Source organism: Bos grunniens, chromosome 13, assembly GCF_055505025.1.
Source record: "Bos grunniens cultivar Pamir isolate PY7600 chromosome 13, Bosgru_T2T1.0, whole genome shotgun sequence".
Classification (NCBI taxonomy): domain Eukaryota; kingdom Metazoa; phylum Chordata; class Mammalia; order Artiodactyla; family Bovidae; genus Bos; species Bos grunniens.
In genome coordinates this window covers 58995842-59014912 of record NC_141177.1, presented here as the reverse complement: position 1 = coordinate 59014912, position 19071 = coordinate 58995842, and the positions used below count along the sequence as shown (strand labels likewise).

At 37.7% G+C, this 19071-nt stretch overlaps 1 long non-coding RNA gene across 5 annotated transcripts in view; it reads left to right on the top strand.

Moving 5' to 3' along the window:
* Positions 1–18305, top strand: part of LOC147361060 (uncharacterized) — a 137850-nt gene extending 119545 nt beyond the window's left edge. For 3 of the 5 annotated variants that reach the window (XR_015139692.1, XR_015139681.1, XR_015139677.1), the window contains 2 exons: positions 5503–5573; positions 5923–18305. This is a non-coding gene — a long non-coding RNA (uncharacterized LOC147361060). Of the gene's footprint in view, positions 1–1261; positions 1633–5502; positions 5574–5922 lie in introns of all 5 variants that reach the window. The other 2 variants (XR_015139678.1, XR_015139679.1) reach the window with 2 other exon arrangements.
* Positions 18306–19071: the final 766 nt, after the last annotated feature.

The following is a 19071-nucleotide window of genomic DNA, read 5'->3' as shown; positions in this document are numbered from 1 at the left end:
TTTAAATAATTAAGATAAATGCTAAAAATAGCTAAGCAATAAAACCCTTTTAAATATTTTACCAAAGTATATTGCTCACATGCCTTATATTCAGACTGTGTCCTCATTTGGATATTTCATGTTTCTACAGTTTACTTTGTATATCACTAATCAAAATTAAATAGTGTCTATACCTAATTACATTGATCATTTTTCGCACACTGCAAAGAGAATGGAAATCTTGGAAATAAATGCTCTTGCTTGGAATGAATTCTCTCTGAAATAATACACTGATGAGTGATTTGTTGAGATAATATGATATAAGTGGTTGCCACTGGAATTAATTAGGCTTCCCTGATAACTCAGTTGGTAAAGAATCTGCCTGCAATATGAGAGACCTGGGTTCAATCCCTGGGTTGGGAAGATCCCCTGAAGGGAATGGCTACCCACTACAGTATTCTGGCCTAGAGAATTCCATGGACTGTATAGTCCATGGGGTCACAAGGAGTCAGACACAACTGAGCAAATTTCACTTCACTTCACTTCACTGGAATTAATGGGATGAAATGAAACTGGAAAATTTGGGATGAATATCCAGAAAATAGAAGGTTTTAAACTTTTAGACTGTGTGAACTTCTTCTTGGGGAATAGGTAAAAGTTCTGGGTATTTATATTAAGCCCCAACACCAATATAAGACTATTCGGCAGGAAAGATTTCAGCCTTTCTAAATACCACTCAAGAGTATTATGAAGCATCTAAGTCCCTTAGATCCCAAGCAGGTAAGACTTTGATATCTCTGATAAAAAAACATTGAATTTTAATGTACCACAAGTAGTTATTATAATTTCCTTTAGAAGTATAAATTGTCTGACTGTATCTACTTCGAGGGAAGTGGAAAGTATTAGTCCCTCAGTCACGTCTGACTCTTTGCAACCCCATGGACTGTAGCCTGCTAGCCTCCTCTGTCCATGGGATTCTTCAGGCAAGAATACTTGAGTGGGTTGCCATTTCCTTCTCCAGAGGATCTTACCAACCCAGGCAACCCAGGGATCAAACCTGGATCTCCTGCATTGCGGCAGATTCTTTACCGCCTGAGCCACCAAGGAAGATTTTTTTTTTTTTCTTGAGAAACTATGATCTGATCTGTGTGGGGCTGTAGAGCTGAAGGCAAGAACTTGACCTCTCTGGGTGAATTTGTTCAAGGATCTCTTGAGAATCCTTAAGGCACAGAAACACAAACACCTCCAACCTGGATTCAGTGCGGTCTTATTCAACTCATAGGGCATCTCTCTGGACTTCTCTAAGTTCCCAGTGGTCCTAATGAGCAATCAAGACTGAGAACCACTGCCAGAAGAAGAAGTGAAGTCACTCAGCATGTCCAACTTTTTGTGACCCTATGAACTATAGCCTGCCAGGTTCTTCTGTCCATGGGATTTTCCAGGCAAGAATACTGGAGTAGGTTGCCATTTCCTTCTGTTTCTTGCCTGCAGTACAAACCTGAGTCTACTCTCCTGGTTCTCTCGAGCCTTAGATTACTGCTTCTGCACTTTTGCCTGAACTCACGGAAAATGATGTCTACGATACCTCTACCAAGGTTCTTAACTGTGATGGTTAATTGTATGTGTCAACATGACTGGACCATGGGTGCCCAGGTTAGTCATTGTTTGTGGCTGTGTCTGTGAGGGTATTTCTGGATGAGCTTAACGTTTGAATCAGTGGACTCACTACAGTGGACTGCCCTCCCCAAGTGATTGGGGATCATCTAATCTGTTGAGAACAAAAGGCAGAGGAAGGAGAAATTTGTTGCTCCCCCATATTTTCCCCCTGCCTCACTGATTGAGCTGGGACATGACATTTCATCTTCTTTTGCCCTCAGACTAGGATTAATAGCGTTGACTCACCTGATTCTCGGGCCTTTTGATTTGGACTGAATTATACCTCTGGCTTTCCTGGATCGCCAGCTTGCAGACATCAGACACGTGGAATTTATTAGCCTAAATAATTGCATGAGCCAATTCCTCTATCTATCTATCTATCTCCTATTGGTTCTGTATCTCTGGACAACCCTCACTAATACACTAAGACTTTTTAATTCATCAACTCCTTGGAGAATCAAGTAAAAGCAATAAACCTTCTCCCAAGAAAACACACTTTATCTTGGAAGCAACTGAAACACGTTTTAGAACCCCATAACCCCACCTCTAAAAACCTAAAGTCCCTATCTTATCTAGATAACACCTGAAACCAGATGCCCCTATTCTTATCTATCTGGAGTTGTTACCTCTGAAGCTTGTGCCTGAGCCAGACAGGGACTAGGAAATTGTCCTGTCCTTTCCCAAAGAAGCAAGAGACACCTCTAGTAAAGCCCAATGCTGAACTCTGCTGGTGGGGCTGTTCAAAAATTATTTAGAACCCTAGCGGTACACACACAAGAATATAATTCAGAACCTGAGCAGAGGTCCAGCAATGCAAACCTCTAAAAGTTACATACAAATGCCCTGGGATGATTTGCTTTGCTTTCATGCATTGGAGAAGGAAATGGCAGCCCACTCCAGTGTTCTTGCCTGGCGAACCCCAGGGACAGGGAAGTCGGACATGACTGAAGTGATTTAGCAGCAGCAGCGGCAGTCCAGTATTAACAGCAGAGCAGATGGGATTGGCTTGAGTGGCCTCGGCCCTGCAGCTGAGAATGGATGGACACAATAGAGACCACTGTACGAACAATCATGACATCAACACTCATTCTTTCTGGTTGTCCTGTGGCAGCTCTGGGGCATGCCACATCAACTGCAGGACCACCCACCATGTACTTTTGGGGTTCATGACCCCACTGTGATGTCCACATCTCTAAAACAGTGATCATCATTTATCAGGAAGCTCAACGTCTGCACCTATTTTCAAGCATTTTTTCATTGTTTCTCCATTATTAAAGGGTTTAATTTTTCTTTTTTTTTTTTTTGCTACATATATGCATATTTTTATTTTTACAAGGAATCCCAATACACACAACAGTGGTTCTTAGAAAATGGGATAAGAATGAGAAAAACTTTCATTGTTCACTCTTTCTGTACTGTTAACTTTTCAAACCGCATATGTATTACTGAAAATGGGGGGTTATCAGGGTGATGAGCATATTGGGCCATTTTTCCTTCTCAATACTTCTATCAATAAACACAAAACTGGAGACTTCCCCTGGCAGTCCAATGTTTAAGATTCTTTGCTGCCCATACAGGGAGTGTGGGTTTGATCCCTGGTCGGGGAAGTAAGATCCCACATGCCATGCAGCCAAAAAAGAGAAAAACAACAAAAAACCACAACCTAACACAAAACTTAAGAGTACCAGCATTAAGTCCTTCAGACTTTAACAGGCAAATGTTAGCTCCTTTTTTTCTCTCCTCACAGATTTCTAGTCAATCAGAAATAACAGAATTTAGGAGAGAGTGGGAATAATGCAGAGTATAGAGCAATAAATTAATCTGCTTTTTGAAACCATGTGTTTAATATTTTCATTAAACTGTGTCAATACAATTTCAAGCAAATGCCAACTGGAAGACCAGGCCCAGAAATTCATAACAATCTTCCAAAGGAATGCCAAGGTGCTCTTCCACTCCAGCTGCACCATTAGTGGCCATGATGGTGCCAGTCAGACAATGTTAACCAGGTTACCGAGTGTTTACCACATCATCAATCTTCAGAATGCTCCGGACGGTTTCAGTTGCTAGAGTCAGTGCACTGACTGAAACCAACAGAGGCTGGACAACCAGTTCCTCCAGTATGTTGGAAATACCACCTAAAGGGTTTAATTTTTCATCTAAAATGTTAGAAACTACATAATTCACATATACAGATTTGTCTCATAAACACAGTTTAGTATTGAGCAAGACACATTTGAAACTAGATTGTTTGCTTTATAAATTGCTTAATACAGAAATGTCGTTTGAATCATAGCTCCTCCAAGTATTATCTAAAAATTTTTTTCCCACTGAAAGGGGAAAAGAGAAAGAAGCAATGTCATCTTTAGTGCAAGTTAAGGAAATGCTCAGCAGTCCATTTATTCGAAGCATTTTGTTTTGTTTGTTTTTTGGTCTGTGTTTCTACTTGGCAACACTCAAAGTGAGAAAATCCAGGTGAAATAAATGATAATCTAAAAAAAAATACTGTCTCGAAAAGATAAAATTTGTTTAGATCATGAACTATAAGTAGATAGTGTAAAGCAGGTAAATATCAACACTTTCCAAAAGGTGGTAAGTTACTTTATGAGTGATTCTGCAAAACCTGTAAGTAACAGATAATTACTATTTTAAACTGTTGTAAAGTATTAAGAAAGAAAAGCTCTCTCATTTACTCTGTATACCTAGCATAATTCTGCTGTAAAAATTGGACAGGCATAGTGAATGGAGCAGGACACTATGATCTTTTTGCTTCCCCATGTCCTCAGCCTGCCTTTTGTCTGTGGAAAAACTTTAGCCAAAGAATAAGTTTAATTAGAGCACTGAGAAAATGCAGAAACCAAAGAAACAGTTCAACAAGATTAAATAATATTAGTTTATTAAGCATAGTCAAGGACCTTTTGGAGCAGGTAATGGCAACCCACTCCAGTACTCTTGCCTGGAAAATCCCATGGACGGAGGAGCCTGGTGGGTTGCAGTCCACTGGGTCGCTGGGAGTCGGTCGCGACTGAGCGACTTCACTTTCACTTTTCACTTTCATGCCTTGGAGAAGGAAATGGCAACCCACTCCAGTGTTCTTGCCTGGAGAATCTCAGGGACGGGGGAGCCTGGTGGGCTGCCGTCTATGGGGTTGCACAGAGTCCGACACGACTGAAGCGGCTTAGCAGCAGCAGCAAGGACATTTAGTTCCTCCTCAAGGGTTTAGACAACATTCTGAGCCATATCCTATGAGCTGTCTTGTAGGTACTGAAACCCCCACATGATGACCAGACTGTAGCCATGACATAAGCTGCCACAATTCTGAGACCTGGCCTCAAAGAAATGGGAACAAACTGACTCTGGAACTGAAGATTAACTGTACCTAATCGAATCAAGATGACACTGACCAGACTCTTGCAGCACCAATTTCAAGATGATTGCCAGAGCCGACTGTGCTCTTTCTGCATGAAGCCCCATCCCTTCCTCCCTCCCTCCATAAAAGCTCTTGCCCACTGATTGTCAGTGTGGAGGAGTTGGCCTTTGTCAGGAGCCCCCTGCCCCCAGGCTGTTGTCCTCTGAAATAAAGCAAACTTTCCTTTCCACCAGCTCGCCTCTTCTTTGGCTTTAGAGTGGCGAGCAGCTGGACCCCACTCTGTTTTTGGCTCCTTCCGCGAGACTCCTGTGCTCTCGCGACACCTGGCTTCTGGGGTTTTCCTAGAGTAGAGCCACCAGGACGACGCTCCTGGATGGCTTTGAGGAACCGCTGCTGGAGGCTACCTGACCCTGAGAGAAAGATTTTGGAGGGGCGGGTGTTTCTAGCAGCTGCTGAAACCATTTGTTTCGGGGAATCTTCTCTTTTTCTCCTCTGCTCAGCACTGGCTGTCAACGTAGGCTTTTCCTCGGTGGAACATGCGCCTGGACGAACAGACGAGCTCCAAGACCCGGTAAGTCCCACTGGTGTGCACCCGGGCTAACTTCTCCTTTGAGCACAAAGTGCTATTTGGGCATTTTGCCAATTGGTTCTGACGTGCCTGACGTTGAGGACCTTTTGTGTTGGGGGTGTCTTTGTTTGGGACTCTGTATCGGTCATTATCTTGTTGGATTTGTGATGATTCTGTCTTCTGGTGTGTGCGTATATATTCCATTTGTGTGACTGATATTATCTTTTATAAATTAATTTTTATTGGAGTACAGTTGCTTTACAATGTTGTGTAAGTTTTTTGCCTTACAGCAAAGTGAATCAGCTATACATTTACATTTATCCCCTCCCTTTTCGATTTCTTTCCCATTGAGGTCACCACAGAACATTGAGTATCCTGTGCTATAAGGTAAGTTCTCATTAGTTATCTATTTTATACATAGTATCAATAGTGTATATGTGTCGATTCCGATCTCCTAATCCCCCCCCCCACCCCCGCCTTGGTGTCCATATATTTGTTCTCTACCGTCCGTGTGTCTATTTCTGCTTCTCTAATAAGATCATCTGTACTTTTTTTCTATGCATTAAAATATGACATTAGTTTTTCTCTCTCCTCCCAAAACAATGCTTTATTCATTTTCTCTAAAAGTAAGGATTTTTTCCTATAATTTTGGCAACCTACTTCTTGATCATCTCTCCATATGAAAATGATTTTCTAATTACTTTTTTTAAACTGGAGGGTGAAGAAGGCAATGGCACCCCACTCCAGTTCTCTTGCCTGGAAAGTCCCATGGACGGAGGAGCCTGGTGGGCTGCAGTCCATGGGGTCGAGAAGAGTCAGACATGACTGAGTGACTTCACTTTCACTTTTCACTTTCATGCATTGGAGAAGGAAATGGCAATCCACTCCAGTGTTCTTGCCTGGAGAATCCCAGGGACTGCGGAGCCTGATGGGCCGCCGTCTATGGGGTTGCACAGAGTTGGACACGACTGAAGTGACTTAGCAAACTGGAGGCTTATTGCTTTATAATGTTGTGTTGGTTTCTGCTGTACAACAACACAAATCAATCATACTATATACATCTCCTCCCTCTTGAGCCTCCCTTCCATTCCCCCCATCCGACACCTCTTGGTTGTCACAGAGTGCCAGGCTGAGCTCTTTGTGTTGTACAGCAGCTTCCCACCAGCTGTCTATTTATACATGGTCATGTGTATGTGTCAATGCTACTATCTCTGCTCCCACCTGCTGTGGTCCCAAGTCCCTTCTCTATGTCTGTGTCTCCATTCCTTTCCTGCAAATAGGTTCATCAGTACCATCTTTCTAGATTCCATATATATGCATTAATATACAATATTTGTTTTTCTCTTTCTGACTTACTTCACTGTATGACACTCTCTAGTTCCACGTGATTGGTATCTTTATTGTCTTTTGTAAAATGGGAAATTCAGATTCAATTCATTAGAAAAATTTTAGTTATGCGATTATGACTGAAAAAAAAAGATAATTAAAAAAAAACTTTTTACTTTGTATTGAGGTTTAGTTGATTAACAATGTTGTAACAGTTTCAGGTGAACAGTGAAGGGACTCAACCATACGTATACATGTATTTATTCTCCCCCAAAGTCTTGTCCCATCCAGGCTGCCACATAACATTGAGCAGAGTTCCCTGTGCTGTACAGTAAGTCCTTGTTGGTTATCTATTTAAAATATAGCAGTGAAAGAATTTTTTAAAACATAATATGACAATGGTATTCTTTAGACTCCAGAAAAAAAGAATGGTTAAGATGAAACTCTTTTGAAATTCCAAAACTAGTTCTTTTTGCATATGCAGTTAGAGGAAGCTAGCTTGATAAAATTTTTAAGAGAATGCTGAGGCTTAGAGAACAAAAGCATGTCTAGGAAATAAGTTAACTCTTATCATGTCCTTGAAATACAAACACAGCCCACTTTGCCTGAGACTTCAGCTTTGGGTTAATTAGTAGAATTTCAAAAGGTGTTTGGGTTTATTGTACCATATTAAAGAGTAAGTATACTTACTATGAGAAAAATGCAAGTTTTTAGAGGTTATAAAATATGTGCCTAAGTTTACCAATCAGTAAATACTGGTATAACACTTTAGTTACTTATTTTCTGGTTTTGTTAAGGCTTTTAAGGGTTAAAAATTGTAATCTGTAATTAAAACTACTAAAAATGATAAGGGAAACATTCCAATGTGTAAAGCAAGTAGGGCATGTGTTGTCGGCAAGAGAAGGTATAAAGAATGGAGATATTTTTGTTGAGGAAAAATGATGATAATAATTTTGTCCTGGAGCTGGTTATTTCTAGGTGGGGAAAAATAAAGGACAAATTATATGGATACAAAAAGTAATAAAACATTTGTGGAAAAAGGGAACTTTGAGAAAAGAATTTTGTACTCTGTCAGGAGTGATTAAGATTAGGTTGGATTTAATTTGGTAAATGAGTGTTATTAATAGTAAGCTGATTGAAAACTGGAATTTGGTTTTCTTTCTCTCTGTTAAGAGAACAAAACTTCCCTGGAATAAAGAGCTGCTTTTGATAACAGATTGTAAGTTTCTTTCTCTAGCTGACTTTGAATATTCCAAATGGCCCTTAGTGTCTCAAAAGAAATATTTTTATGGTTCAAAATGTTTATTTATTGTTTTTACTGTGATAATATATGCATACAATTTGCTATTTTGACCATTATCACATGTACAGTTCAGTGGCTGTAGGCACATTTACATTGTTGTGCAGCCGTCACCACAATCTATCCATCTCCAAAACACTTTTGTCAGCCCAAAGTGAGACTCTCACCCATTAAACAATAACCTTCCATTCCCTCCCCCTAGCCTGTGACACTCACCATTCTATTTTCCATCTCAGAAGAAATATTAAAGTAACTAGAATTATTTGGTATGTTAAACTATATAGAAAATATTTGATAACTTTCAGGTCATACTGCTGAAGTGAGTAAGAAATTTAAAGAACGCTAATGGAAATCTATTGTTTTGCCTCAAGTTATATTTTTTAACCCAATGTTCAGGATTGATGTGTATCACTGCTGGCTTTATGTTTACTGCTAAAATTGTGTGTACAATGTTTGTGTGACAATTGGGTATAAGTGATAAAATGTATGGCCTATAAAATGTTTCTCCATAAGCATACCTCTGTATTTGTTTACTGTGTCTTAGTTTTAGTTTTACCCCAGCGTGGATGACTAGGTCAATATATAAGCAAAAAATAAGCCTAGCACTGAGGGACATGAATGGACCTAGAAAAGGCAACTGAACCACTCTAAGAATGCCGGGAAAATATAATGATTATTGATGCTTTCTATGAAAAGATCTGCCATTAAAAGGGGGAAATTATGCAAGAAATTTTCAAATATTGTGTTATGAGGAAGTCATTCTGGCTTATTCATGATATAAGTTGAACTTTAGGTTAACCAAAAACATCCTGTTTATGGCCTAATAAACATGCATTGTGCACGTGTGCTCAGTCACTCAGTTGTATCTGACTCTGTGGCCTGCCAGGCTGCCCATGGAATTTCTCAGGTAAGAATACTGGAGTGGGTTGCCATTTCCTACTCCAGGGGATCTTCCTTACTCAGGGATCAAACTTGCATCTCTTGCATCTTGTGCATTGGCAGGCAGATTCTTTTTTTTTTTTTTTTTTTTTTACTTCAAAATACTTTTATTGAGCAAAATCCCATCTTTTCTGTCTCACTGGCCTTTTTTTTTTTTTTTTTCTAATTTTATTTTATTTTTAAACTTTACATAATTGTATTAGTTTTGCCAAATATCAAAACGAATCCACCACAGGTATACATGTGTTCCCCATCCCGAACCCTCCTCCCTCCTCCCTCCCCATACCATCCCTCTGGGCCGTCCCAGTGCACCAGCCCCAAGCATCCAGCATCGTGCATCAAACCTGGACTGGCAACTCGTTTCCTACATGATATTTTACATGTTTCATTGGCAGGCAGATTCTTTACCACTGAGCCACCTGGGAAGCCCTCAACATACATTGTACATCTGCTTTAACCATTAAGGTTAAAAAACCCTAACATGTTTAAAGAATAATATAAAGATGCATTTGATTATTATCTTCATTGTAATATCTCTGTTGTCCAATTGCTAAGTCCTGTCTGACTCTTTGCAACACTATGGACTTCAGTATACCAGGCTCCTTTGTCCTTCCCTGTGTCCTGGAGTTTGCTCAGATTCATGTCCATTGAGTTGGTGATGCCATCCAGCCATCTCATCCTCTGCTGCCCCCTTCTCCAGTTGCCTTCAATCTTTCCCAGCATCAGGGTCTTTTCAAATGAGTCACCTTTGGCATCAGGTGGTTAAAGTTTTGGAGCTTCAGCATCAGTCCTTCCAATGAATATTCAGGGTTGATTACCTTTAGGATTGGCTAGTTTGATCTCTTTGCAGTACAGTATGTCCAGCTACTATGACAAAGTACCTGGTAAAAGAGAGAGGTAATATTTTCAAAATACAAAATATTGATGCTAAGCTTGGAACTTGAGATTATTTCCAATTCTGTATCCATTCCCCAAATTAGGCAGGAATATACCCTTCTTCATCAGGAAGTTGCTAGAGTGATTGTCATCCCATTCCTTCCAAGAGCTGGAGATAATTTGAACAGAAATGGAACTAAAACTGGGTTCCTCTGCCAAGTTTGACTACCCTCTCTATCCAAAACTTTGTCCCCTTTCTTTTTCTGTACCTGTCCTTCCTCAAGACTGAGAAGTACCAGAGAAAAGGGGGGACTGAAATGGAGCAGAACCCTATAGTCCTCTATATCCTCAGCCTACCTTTTGTCTGTGGAAAAACTTTAGCCATAGAATAAGTTTAATCAAAGCAGTGAAAATGCAGAAACAGAAGAAAACAGTCCAAAAAGACTAAATAATACTTTAGTCATTAAGCATAATCAAGGACCTTGAGTCCATTTCCAAGGGCTATAGATAATATTCTGTGCCACATCCTTTGAACTGTCTTATAGAGACTAAAACCCCCACCAGGTGGAAGAAGTTAACTACGTGATGACCAGACTGCAGCCATGACATAAGCTGCCACAATTCCCAGAGCTAATTTCAAAGAAAGGGAACAAACTGACCCTGGGACTGCAGATTAACTGTACTTAAAACAATCAAGATGACACTGATCAGAGGGTAGCTCAGCTGATAAAGAATCCACCTGCAATGCAGGAGACCCCAGTTTGATTTCTGGATCAGGAAGATCCCCTGGAGAAGGAATAGACTACCCACTCCAGTATTCTTGGGTTTCCCTGGTGGCTCAGATGATAAAGAATCTGCCTGCCATGTGGGAGACCTAGGTTTGATCCCTGGGTTGGGAAGATCCCCTGGAGGAGGGCATGGCAACCCACTCCAGTATTCTTGCCTGGAGAATCCCCACAGACAGAGGAGCCTGGCAGGCTATGGTCCATGGGGTTGCAGAGTCAGACACAACTGAGCAACTAAGCATGAAACAAGATTACACTGATCAGATCACTGTAGAACCAATTTCAAGATGACTATCAGAGCTGACTGTGCTGTTTCTGCATGTAGCCCCCTCCCTTCACCTATAAAAGCTCACTGATCTTCAGTGGGAGGAAGTCAGCCTTTGGACAGGCATCCATGTCCCTCTCCCCTCCCTTGAGCGACAGTCCACCAAACTTTCCTTTCCACCAAGCTTGCCTTTTTATTGGCTTTCAAATGACAAGCATCTGGACCCCAATTTACAGTAAAAATAGCACTCTAATAATGGGAAAGTGAAAGTCACTCAGTTGTGTCCGACTCTTTGTGACCCCATGAATTCTCCAGGCCAGAATATTGGAGTGGGTAGCCTTTCCCTTCTCCCAGGGATGTTCCCAACCCAGGGATTGAACCCAAGTCTCCCACACGGCAAGCGGATTCTTTACCAGTTGAGCCATAAGGGAAGTTCAAGAATACTGGAGTGGATAGCCTGTGCCTTCTCCAGTGGATCTTCCCAACCCAGGAATTGAACTGGGGTCTCCTGCATTGCAGGTGGATTCTTTACCAACTGAGCTATCAGGGAAGCCCCAAATAAAGGGAAATTATAGTCCAATTTGAATATATAGATGCAAGTACATAAATGAAATATTGAGAAATCAAATCTAATGATATTTGAGAAATACTTGATGCTCAATAGATTTCATCTCACGAATAGAGAGGTGGTTAACATCAGGGTACCTATTAGTCTAATTCACAATATTAACAAATGAGAGAAACCAAATTCAATCCTCAATCATGATAATGATTATTAAAAACACTTGTTATGAAAAGAATAGAAAGGGACTTTCTTATGTCCCTCAAATAAACCTGATGATGAAACATTAAAAGCTATTTCCACTGTAATTGGCAAAATGACAAGGATAGCTACTGTGACTATTACTATTCAACATTTTATGGAAGTTCTAATTATTGAAATAAATCAAGAAAAAAATCAAGTAATGATCTGGAAAACTATTAGGACTTATATGAGAATTAACGAGTGAAGTTGGAAACAACATGCAAAATTGATAGCATCTACCATTACCACTTAGAAAATGTAGTAACTAATACAGTGCCATTTATAATTTGCAACTCATTTATAAAATACCTAATATGAAATGTCAGAATTATATAAATAAACAGACAAAAAATTTATATCAGTCAAGACATATACATACCCCCTGGATGGAAATATCCAACATTATAAAGACATCACATCTACCTACCACAAATTCATTGATTAATTAAATATAACACCAATCAAAATGCCATAAGAATTTCTATTAGAAATCTGAAGCTTATTCTGAATATCACATGAAATAGAAAAGGCACAAGAACAGAAAAGACATTTATAAAAAAGAGGAACAAGGAAAGGGATGGAAAAAAATACCATAAAGCTATAATAAATTAAACAGTGAGACAGTGGCATGGATATAGACATAGCAATCAGTGAAACACCGGAGTCCCAAGACAGACTCCTGGAAATATGAGAATTTCATTTTGATACAGGTAGCATTTCAAATATGAGATAAAGGGTGGAAAATTTAATGAAAAGTTACTGGATAATTTCCCACAGTTTTGGAAAAACATAAAGCTAGATTCATTATAAAGCCTATAAATTTACAAGTGATGCATTTAAGGACTTGGAAGGTAAATTGTCATTCTCTATAAAAATGAGAAAACCAAATAATAAATCAAGATTATTAAATTACTAGAAGGAAATACAGAAAAGTATTTGTATAATATTGAATTGAGGTTGACCTTCCTAAACAAGACAAGAATTTGAGAAACCCAAAGTTAAATGTGCTGGAAACCCCGGTTCAATTCCTGGGTTGGGAAGATCCCCTGCAGAAGGGGTAGGCTACCCACTCCAGTATTCTGGCCTGGAGAATTCCATGAACTGTACAGTTTATGGGGTCACAAAGAGTTGGACATAACTGAGTGACTTTCACTTTCAAAGTTAAATCATACAATCTCCTTTTAAAAAATGAATATAAAAAGACCATATAAGTAAAATTAAAATATGAGCAACAGGGTTGAGGAAATATTTACAATATGTTTTATAGACAAAGGTTACTATTCAGAATATGTAAAGAGAAAATAGAAATCAATAAGAAAAAAGTCAAAATATTAATAGTTGAAAGATAAAAATAAACAATTCATGGAAGTGGAGATAAAAAGGGACCAATGAAAAGATTCTCAGTGTTGCAGGTAATCAAATACAGATTAAAATCTTAAAATATATTTTAATCATCTAACTGACAAAATTAGAAAAAATACTTATTTTCACTATTCGCTGAGAAATGTGTGTAAATACGCATTTCTATTAACTATAGGTGAACGTATCTTGATGCACATTCAAGAAGTCAAGCTTCTACTCTATATAAATGAAAGAAAGTTTCCATCATTTGGTTCAGGCATTCTATTTTGGGATTCATTTCTTTAGAAGTATTTAGATTTAAAAATAGAAATATATGTAAAATGACATCCCAGTATTGTTTCTTGGCATGAAAAACTGGGAACAGTCTAAGTCTCCAGCAAAACATAATATTTCTGCTACTATTGAATGCTATATAGCCTTTAAAAATAACAATAATAGGAAACCATCATCACAAAACAGAGTTAGTATGACCTTATTTATAAATCTTTTACCACCTAAACACATGTGTGGATGTGTGATTGTGTATAAATTCATAAGAAAGGGTGAGGAAGGACCCACCAAATACTGACAACCAAGGTTAAGTCATGAGTAGAAGAGATGGAAGAGGAAAATTTTTATTTTCTCCATTTATTTCTATTTTACTTCAGTTTTTAATAATAATTGAATAATAAAAATATAAAAATATGATGTGAATAATTTTAATCATATTATATAGCACAATGACTTGAATTTCCACCTCCCACCAATTTCTGTTTGAGCCAATCGATACTGTTGACTACCTGGCAGGTGAACCAAAGTGTTCACTCCTCCTCTACATGACAGACTCATTCAGGTGAGCATCAAGGCACGAGATTAGATCCATAGATCGAAAAGGCAAGACACCAACTTAGAGAAGATATCCACAGGGCATATACTCGACCAAAGATTTATTGGTTTTACCCAAGGATTGAACCACATCTCTTGCATCTCCTGCATTGGCAGGCAAGTTCTTTACCACTAGTGCCACCTGGGAAGATAAAGATTTATATCCAGAATCAATTAAAAAGTTAAATGGAAAACTTCTATAAATCAGTAGATAAGATACCAAATTAAAAGTAAATGGTTCAGGATGGGGGACACATGTATACCTGTGGTGCATTCATTTTGATGTATTGCAAAAAATATTGTAAAGTTAAACAATAAAATTTAAAAAAATAAAAAGGGAAAAAAAATAAAAATAAATGGCAGAAGCATACTGGCTTCTTAAGAAATGATAGAATAAGGATCTCAGAAAAACCACTCCTTCATAAAGGCAATTAGAATACTGACCAAAAAAAATCATCAAAAATAAACTTTTTCGGAACTCTGAAAAATAGCCAAAAGTTTACAACAATCCAAGGAACATCAAATTGAGAAAAACAGGTAAGAGCATTGAGTTTGGTGGCATTGTAACCTGCTCTCTACCCTTCTGCATAGCTCCAAAGTAGTCTTGAAAACTAAAGGCCTTGTAACCATGGTAACTGTGAAAGCCAGCAGCCTAGCAGCCACTGGAGGCCGCAGACAAGTTTGGAGCTATCCCAAAGACTCTCTCCCCAGAGAATTGTTTCTATTTGATCTGTCTGGCTGTTCCAGCCCCATTCTCAAAGTTTGTCTCTATTTGACTGGACTCAGAACTTGTTCTACATGGACAGCCTATCACCAGTGTTTTTCAAAAACGATTGGAGGAAATCATTTAACATCAGAGCTGTCTGAAATGGGAATACAAGCTAAATGGGAATACAAGCTAAATGGGAATACAAGGTGGGATATGCAAGAGGCTGACCAAAAGACTCCAAAAAAAAAAAAAAAAGCATGGGAAAGAGATGTCCACAGACCACCAAGAAAAACTTTTACTTATTTCTGGCAATCTAGAAGGCCACACAATGCAGGGCTGTGCTCAGGCGAAAGAGCAGAGAAGCCCTCATCTCTGATCTCTGCCTACTTTGAGACTGTGCAAAAGGGAGTTAAGATTAAAGCAGAGTATATTATAAACTGCTGGAATATTGAAGATAGGCTACAATGTACTTGGACCCTTTGGCAAAGGTTGAGAGGCTTATTGGGATTTACAAAAATCTCTGTCCAATCATTAGCAAGTTCAGTAGAGACTTCAGTGGAGAACTTTACAAATTAGATCATCCTTCACCCCTATAGGATTGTCATCATTGCTACTGGTTATAGTTGCAGCTCTTGTGTTTTATTTTTCCTGGACTAATTCTATAAAGCCTGTATTCCTTGTTGCAGGTACAAAAGAAGAAAAAAAGACTTGAGAAAATAAAAAAGTAAAATGACACACATAAATCCTACTTTATCAATAGTTACAATGAATGTATGTAAAACGTTCCAATCAAAAGGCTTGGATTTAAAAAATATGCTTCAAGGAGGTTATATTATATGACAGGTACAAGGCAGACATGAACAAAATGAAAGTACAATTATATGCATAAAATATTGAGAATTATTTTTCAGAGCTTGAAGAGATTTTCAGAATCATCTATCCAAAGCCCTCATTTTCCATATGAAGGAAAGTGCAGGAAAGAAATGGAGCCACTATTGTTTGGTTACTATATAGGATATTTTAATTTGTAAATAGTCTAAGTGTTCATTCTTTTCTTTTCTCCTTTACTATGTCTAGCAAGGTATATCCCAGCCCCATAATATAATGTTATGAATCAATATTGCTTTATGATTTTATTTTTTGCACTTAAACTTTTATGTAAATCCTAATACAGACTGTTAATTAATGCTTTTCTTCATTATCACCATTGTTCAACTAAATTGTTATTTCTATTCTGACTATAAATACTACAATATTCTTCCATCTGTTATCTTTAATCTCTTTTTTTTCATAAATGTTTATTCCCGATTCAGAATCTAACTATTTCAATTTTTTTTCTTTTATAATATGTTGCAATAAATGGTTAAGTAAATCCTTTCAATCTTTTTTTTCAAACATATCTTGACTCATCTCAAGTTGCTGTTTAAGTAAAATTTTAACATCATTTTTTAAAGTTCTAAATAAATTTCATTTGAAATTATGGTTGGGATTGTATTAAATTTATAGAGTCCTTCTGTGGGGTGTCTGAGTCACAGGAGGGTAAAAAGGATGCTCATATACAGAGAAGGTCTGAAGTGGGATTCAGAGGGCAGGTAGGGTGAAGAGGGAAACATGCAGAGCTGTTGCTTGGTATTGTGTGTCAAAGCCTGAGTAGGACCTGGAGGGCATCCACAAAGCAGAGACAGCCTAGTCGGGATCAGCAGAGCATGGTTTACATCTGTAGTACCCTTGCCAAGGATGCGTAAGTTGAACTCAATTTTAAGGAAATGTGAGACAAGTCCAAATTGAAGAACATTCTACAAAACAACTGACCTATAGTCTTGTAAAGTATCAAGGTCATGAAAGTCAAAGGAAGAACTATTAAAGACTGAAGGAGGCATAACTAAAGGCCATGCATGATTGAGAACTGGCTGTTTTTGCTATGATTACTTAAGGGTTGCTCCTAATGCAGGAGGCCTGGGTTTGATCTCAGGTCTGGGAACTAGATCCCACAAGTGAGTAAAAGTGAAAGTCGCTCTGTCATGTCCAACTCTTTGGGATCCTATGGACTATGCAGTAGTCCATGGAATTCTCCAGGCCAGAATACTATAGTAGTCTATCCCTTCTCCAGGGGATCTTCCTGACCCAAGAATCGAACTGGGGTCTCCTGCATTGCAGGCAGATTCTTTACCAACTGAGCCATCAGGGAAGCCGGATCCCACATGCCACAACTAAAGATTACTAAGGTAATTGATGAAGCTTGATTATGGGGATTAACGATTAGAAGACAATAATACATCAATAATATATCAATAAACTGATTTTTAAGGCTGTATCGACATCATGTAGAACATGTTTGTTCATATGAAAAACACTAAAGTTTTAGATGATAGGAAAATGGGGAAGTAATTTACTCTCAAATAAATCAGAAAAAAGTGGGCCTTTGTATTGCACTCACCTTTTCTGTAACTATGTGATTGCTTCAAAAATAATTTTTTGAACAGGAAACAATTTGTGCTGAAAATAAATGTATAGACTAAATTGAGAGAGAATTGAATGATTCCAAGATTGAATCTTTCCATTCAGGAACATCTAATATATTTCCATTAATTCAAAAATTTTAAATACACTCCAGAAAAGTGTTGTTACTTTTGTATGTCTTGAATATTTCATCTTAAGCATTTTATAATTTTTTGCTATTGTGAATGGAATATTTTTCTATTTCAATTCTTCTTCTTCTTCCTCTTCTCCTCCTCCTCTTCTGATTCTATTGAGATTTATGTATTTTATATCTTTGGCATTCTGACCTTTTGGCATAACATTTGGACTTTTTATTAGTTTTATTATATTTTTAGTTGTTTCCCTTAATTTTCTTAGAACTAAATTATATATCTGCAAATTATTTTCATTTTATCCCTTCAATTTGTGAATCTGTACCTTATTTCTTTACTGATCTTTTTGTTAATAATTCTAGAATGATGCAAATAGTCTTAAAAACTGATATTCTTGTTTTAATCCTAACTTCTGTGGGAATGCCACTAATGTCTTATATTAGCTATGATATTTGTTTTTAATAGATACTCTATCACAATAAGAGAATATACTTTTATTCCTTAGTTTGGTAATATTTTCCCCTAAGGATTGGATATTGAATTTTATCAAGTATCTTTATGGCAATTATGAAAATATTCATGATTTTTCTCAATTAACTTGAGTTATGAATTAGGCAAACAGATTTCCTAAAGTTGATCCATTCATAAATTTTCAGAAGTACTTCATTTAGAATTAATATAACATTGGATTTAATATTATAATGTTCCAGAGAGGATTTTTACAATTATATTTATGAACGATATTGGTCTTTATTTGTTCATGTTTATTATGCTATCTTGTTAGCTTTTTTTTTTTTTCTGCTTTTAACTTTATAGCAATGTAAACCCCTAAAATTGACTGGGAAATATTCCAATTTTTCTATCTTTTGTAATTGCGCAAATAATATAGGGACTTGATTAAACCTTCAAGGAATAGAGAGAACTTGTCCTTAAATCATATGGGTCTATTGCCTTTTCTTTCCCTCATTACAGTATTATTATTTTAAACCTTTTAAGTTTCTTTCCTGGATAATACACTGCAGATTTGATATGCTCTTGAGTCAATTTTGGTGTTCTGTGTTTTTCCATAGAATCATCTCCTTACAACATGTTCTAGCTTCTTTTGTTCCATTGATGTCTTTTGTTGTATTGTTTCCCTTGATCCCTTTCTCAGATGATTTGCAAATTAGATGTCCAATTGTTATTCTATTATGCTTACTCTTACTTTAAAAATATATTTGAACTCATATTTCCCTGTCATTCTCAAGAACAAAGTAATATCTATGTATTCTCACCCATTCTATGGCCCTCTCTTTCCCAAAAAATGTTAGCTTGTTTTATATCTTTCTCCAACCCTCTCCTATATTTTGTTCAAGTAGCTCCAGGTAGTTTAAAAATGCTATACGACTTTATATTTAAAATGTTTATAATTGCTTTACTGGTCAGGAAGCAACAGATAAAACTGGACATGGAACAACAGACTGGTTCCAAATAGGGAAAGGAGTACATTAAAGCTATATATTGTCACCCAGCTTATTTAACTTATAAGCAGGGTACGTCATGAGAAACGCTGGGCTGGATGAAGCACAAGCTGGAATCAAGATTGCTGGGAGAAATATCAATAACCTTAGATATGCAGATGACACTACCCTTACGGCAGAAAGTGAAGAAGAACTAAAGAGCCTCTTGATGAAAGTGAA